The following is a 5,826-nucleotide window of genomic DNA, read 5'->3' as shown; positions in this document are numbered from 1 at the left end:
CATCCATGAGTGGATACACGTCGGTACCAGAAACGTTTCGTTTCAGAGCGCAGAGAGCAGGGAGCGACGAACGGTTACAATCGTTCTGTCTTCCTCTTTGTGCTGCGGGCTCATCGTTGCCCAAAACGTCGGCCTATTCTACAGCGTCCGTCTCTAAAGCGGGGCTTGGAGATGGACGGGGTGAGATCTCACCCCAGCGGGAACCCCCCCCCCCCCGGGTGGCGGGCCCCCCTCTCCGCACGCGCCGAGAAGAGCGGCGCGCGGAGATGACTTTAATGAAACCCACGTGCCTTATTCTAAAGTATAACGTGTGTGTATATATATGCATAATTATTGTGCAGTTACTGGTGGCCTTGTGGGCTACCAGGCGACGTGACAATCCTCCACCAACTCGCTGTGTGCCGCGTCCTGGCGGATTGCGGGCAGCAAAATGTATAAACACATAATCACAGAGGTCTATTTTAGCGCCAATAGTAACTTCAACAAAATTCAGTCCGCTTACCAAGAGCACGGTACAACTGCACGGGCCCAACCAGAGTGGAGGGTCGCCTAAGCGCCAGATTGTGAAGAGGACACAAATTTGGACACGGGGTGCCATGCCACTCACGCTGCGTCGCTGTTCTGGACCACATGTTTGTCCAACACACTGACCTTGAATGTGTGCCCCATGGTGATCACGGAGGACTCTTGCCGAGGCAGAATACGCAACGCGGAGGCATTTGTTCAACTGGTCACTCCCTGCGGATGAGACGCGTAGAAGAATATTCTTAGGTTTTTTCGGTAAAGTCACGTACTGTGCTGTGACGGTTCCACCTGAAGACGGAAGCTTGTGTTGCCTCCGAAAAGTCGTGATTTTTATTTTATTTTTATTTTACTTTTATTAATTTTATTTTTTTACCTACGTGACTTTACCGAAAAAACCTAAGAATATGAATCCTTGCAGTCACGAAAGCTTCAAATCTCGAACTCGTAGAAGAAGTTAAAACCAGTCCAGAGGGTGGGTGTTTGCTTAAATGTTGCTGCTGAACAACACTTGTCGAGAAAGGCATAGGGTGATGGAATAAAACGCGAGTTTATTTTTGTAGGCGATGAAACATACTCTTGTCTGTTATACTGACAACTTTGTATGAGTATATACAGTACGTGTATTGAGTATGGCAGTGATGCAGACTACTAATTCTTTGAGGGTTGGGTGGATCGTATGGAAAGGGGGACATCATCGCCATGCAGGGCCAGGGTGGTTTCTGTCTCTTGGATGCAGCCGGCGTGTTAAAATATCTGCGTGAAGTGATGGTTGAGCGATCTCCGCTCATGTGTGGACAGCTCCGGGCAGTCTGGTTTCCTCCTACGAAAAGAAAAGAAACTTAAATAAGTAATATAAAAATAACTTTTTTAAAACACGCTTTTATGAAATGTACTAGTAATGGAAGAACTCCACGACTCCAAGAAATGGCCCCGAAGCTTTCCATAACGTAAAGGTGCCGTGGCCAATTACAGGCAACGTCAGTTGACCGTGGATAATTAGACCCAAACCGAAACATAACATATAAAATGAATGCTTAAAAAAAATTGATATAATATAGTATTGTCATCAGTATGACATAAGTATACCAAGTTTGCAGTCGATACCACATTGGGAAGTGGGTTAAAATTGAGTTACAAGATTTGAGGATACAACAACAACAGATAGTGAGTTGAATGAAAGCGTGTAATAATAATAAGAAAAATAAAAAATGGGCCACTTCCTAGTATGGGGCCCTCCTGAACACGAGTCTTGAGTCTCGGTAAAGCTCTCCGAGATGAGACATGCACCATGCACCAGCGTGCGTGTCGGGAATGGTGACGCAGTGATTTTTGTCTAATTCGTTACGCACCAGCAATTACAGGGTTACATTCCCTACAACGCAGAACATCGGAGATAAAATAGTGTCTGAAACTGCCCTGAGCATATCCTAGATCGACTCGGCCTTAAATGAGTACTTGGTTTGGGGTACAAAGGCAGCCGGAAGTGGCTCGGTCGCAAGACCTCCACGTGCTTCGTGTGCCGCCTGTAATCGGCGCTCGCTATCAGCGGTGCACCCTTGAGGCTACGAGGATGGCGGGAAAAAGATCTTTGTCTCGTTTTGGTACTTGACGAGGAGGCGTTTTATCAGCGCATTGAGTAAAGCAACATAATTGTCACCATCATCGCAATAAATAGGCCATAACCATCATTATGATAATAGCCATCAATTCTAGATTTGAAGCTTTCGTGACTGCAAGGATTCATATTCTTAGGTTTTTTTTCGGTAAAGTCACGTAGCCATCAGTCGTAAAACAATCATCGTATTCATCCTCGCTAATCAAATCATCATCACCATCACCACCCCCAATCGGAATGACTCTGCTCCTGAGACCGATTAAAGCGATCACCACGGTGTTGTGCTCGACATTAGTTGCTGGTGTTGTTCTGTCCCCATGCTGTGGACAGCGTCACGGGAGAGGCCGCCACGCGTGCCCCTAACTTGACCCCACCAACACGAGCATCCTGCCCGGCAGGCGGCTAAACCATCAGACCCGTTCCTCCTCCACCATCACCACCGCCGCTTGGTCAGTGAAATGAGAGCTGAAGCCACCTGCCACGCAAAACAATCGTCAAATGTGTACACGACGAGCCAACTCAACGTAACAGATCATTATCGTTGGCATTAGCCGAGCTGATGGGCACCGTGGTGTCGGTGTGAGCACTGCACGTGCGGTGTATGGATCTCGGAGGCAGACATCGTAGCCTCTGAACATTGGTGACCAGAACTCCACCGATGAGTCCCAATAAGGACAACACCAGCCCCGCATGTTGCCTCGCGCCGTGTCACCTCTGCCTGTCAGTCAGTCTGTCTGTCATCATGTGCTTTACATTTACTGTGATGGTGACCTCAGACAAGAGGCGACCACGAAGCACTTACGCAGGAATTAGCTGATGGTTTTTCGCGTACTGCACAAAGTCTGAACGCTTTGCGTGCGTCTTTGTCTCGGGACGACCGTGACTCGACTATCAAGCGATCTTCTCGGAAACACGTTTGTGATGTCTTTGCTCGTGTGTGCGTGCACATCTGTGCGAGAGCTGTCTGTTGATGACTGGCGGCCGCAACTTGTGTGGATCCGACCCGGAGGCGATGTACTTCGAGGCCTCGCGAGGAGACGCCACGCCGTCGATTGAACTTTGAAGACGGCGTTACTGAAAATAGCCAAGTAATCGATACGATTCGGTCTCCGCGTAGCCAAAGTAGATATTGTAACCCGTCAGCCAAGTGGCCTCATGGGCCAAATGCATGATCTCGCAGAGTCTTATTCTCTGGTTCTTTCGGTAAAGTCACGTATAAAAGATAAAATAATAAATTAAATAATTTTATTCAATAACAGCATACATACATGTATGCTGTTATTTAATTTATTATTTTATCTTTATACGTGACTTTACCGAAGTATGCTATGTTTAATTTATTATTTTATCTTTATACGTGACTTTGCAGGATTATTCTTTGGTTCTTTCGGTAGTCACGAAAGCTCCAAAATTAAATAATCTAATTAAATAATAGCATACATACATGCATGCTGTTATTTAATTTATTACTTTATCTTTATACGTGACCTTACCGAAGTATGCTAGTATTTAATTTATTATATTATCTTTATACGTGACTCTACCGAAAGAGCCAAAGAATAATTCCTGCAGTCACGAAAGCTCCAAATTTAAGATCTCGCAGAGTCTGTTCTGGCAGGGAATCTCTGGACTGAACTCGACTTGTGAGCGGCCCGTCCTGTTTGAGCGATGCTGCTGGTGTTTTCCAGCTGTCACGAAGGGTCCCACCGCGTTCAGCGTAAAGTTGTGCCGCACACTCGTGATGCGTCGTCGTGGGCGGCGGTGTCGTCGTCGTGGTGGTGGTGGGGGGGGGAGGATTATTCGATGACATGGAATCGAGGCGACTGAAGCTTGCGCGTCTCTTTTATTGCGAGCCAGCGAGAGGCTCCCGTTGTTGAGTCGAGTTTACATTAAAACCTATCCCTCACGGGCCCCGGTGCCTCACGTGTTGTGGTGTGTTACTGTGCGTGTGTAACTGTGTGTGTGTGTTACTGTGTGTGTGATACTGCGTGTGCGTGTGTTACTGTGTGTGTGTTACTGTGTGTGTGTGTTACTGCGTGTGTAACTGTGTGTGCGTGTGTGTTACTGTGTGTGTGTGTAACTGTGTGTGTAACTGTGTGTGTTACTGTGTGTGCGTGTGTAACTGTGTGTGTTACTGTGTGTGTGTGTGTTACTGTGTGTGTGTGTTACTGCGTGTGTTAATGTGTGTGCGTGTGTGTTACTGTGTGTGTGTAACTGTGTGTGTTACTGTGTGTGTGTTACTGAGTGTGCGTGTGTAACTGTGTGTGTGTTACTGTGTGTGTGTAACTGTGTGTGTTACTGTGTGTGTGTTACTGAGTGTGCGTGTGTAACTGTGTGTGTGTGTGTGTTACTGTGTGTGTGTAACTGTGTGTGTTACTGAGTGGGGAGCGGTAGTGTAGCGGTTAGCGCGCTGCGCTATGAACCTGGCGACCCGGGTTCGATTCCCGCTCACGGCTAACACCAGTGACGATTATCTGAACCGGTCCTGGGCCTCCCCTAGGTCGACTCAGCCTTAAATGAGTACCTGGTGCGGTGTGTAAACATCGCCACTAGGGAGACAAAGGCGGTCGGGCGTGGTGCTGACCACCCACCCCCTCGTGTACCGTTCCGGCCTTCATAGGTGCTCGCTAACAGCACTTGCCCCTACAGTCTGTTCAGGCTATACGGGGGATCTTTATCTTTGTGTGTAACTGTGTGTGCGTGTGTTACTGTGTGTGTGTGTGTTACTGTGTGTGCACTACGAACCTGGCGACCGGGTTCGATTCCCGCTCACGGCAAACACCAGTGACGATTATCTGAACCGGTCTTGGGCCTCCCCTAGGTCGACTCAGCCTCAAATGAGTACCTGGTGCGGTGTGTAAACATCGCCACTAGGGAGACAAAGGCGGTCGGGCGTGGTGCTCGCTATAACAGCACTTGCCCCTACAGTCTGTTAAGGCTATACGGGGGGATCTTTGTCTTTGTGTAACTGTGTGTGTGTTGCCGGGGGGTGCGGTGGTGTAGCGATTAGCGCGCTGTGCTACGATCTTGGCTACCCGGGTTCGATTCCTGCTCACGGCCAACACCAGTGACGATTATCTGAACCGGCTCCGGACCTCCTCTAGGTCGACTCAGCCTCAAACGAGTACCGAGTGGCACAAACCGAGACACCCGAGTTGAATTCGCAGACACGGCTGACATCAGTGGGAATGTAACAACTGAACAAGACCCGAGTCTCGGTGGATCCATTCTTAAACGAGAGCAGCCAGGCATATGGGTGTTGACCACACTGTGCCCCTGTGCGCTTTTGCGACCGTGGCATGCGCTTCAGAACAGCGCTTGTCCCATTCGTTCAATGCGGCTATACGAGTGATATTATCTGTGCGCATGCATGAATGGGTGCGTCTTTGTCTTTGAATGAGCTGACATAGCAGCAGCAGCAGCATCAAAAGCCACGGTCCTAAAACCTCGCCATTTTCCGCTCAGCATCAGTGATCGCGATCTCACTTCCGTCTTGCCACGGCTGGCTGAGAGCGGGCTTATTGTGAGGTTGAATTGGAAGCAAGGAGACTATATCTGCTGCCACGGTGCAATAACGGCAACCAATTGCCTGTGGGCGGATCAGCTCCATGGTAGGTGCTGGTGTCAAGGACATAGACCACGGATTCTTTATTCCTTCACTATAGAGCACCTGCAGATGATTTAGC

This window comes from Lethenteron reissneri, chromosome 26 (assembly GCF_015708825.2).
Source record: "Lethenteron reissneri isolate LAM-NWPU_2019-01 chromosome 26, ASM1570882v1, whole genome shotgun sequence".
Taxonomy (NCBI): Eukaryota; Metazoa; Chordata; class Hyperoartia; order Petromyzontiformes; family Petromyzontidae; genus Lethenteron; species Lethenteron reissneri.
This window is presented reverse-complemented; position numbering follows the sequence as displayed.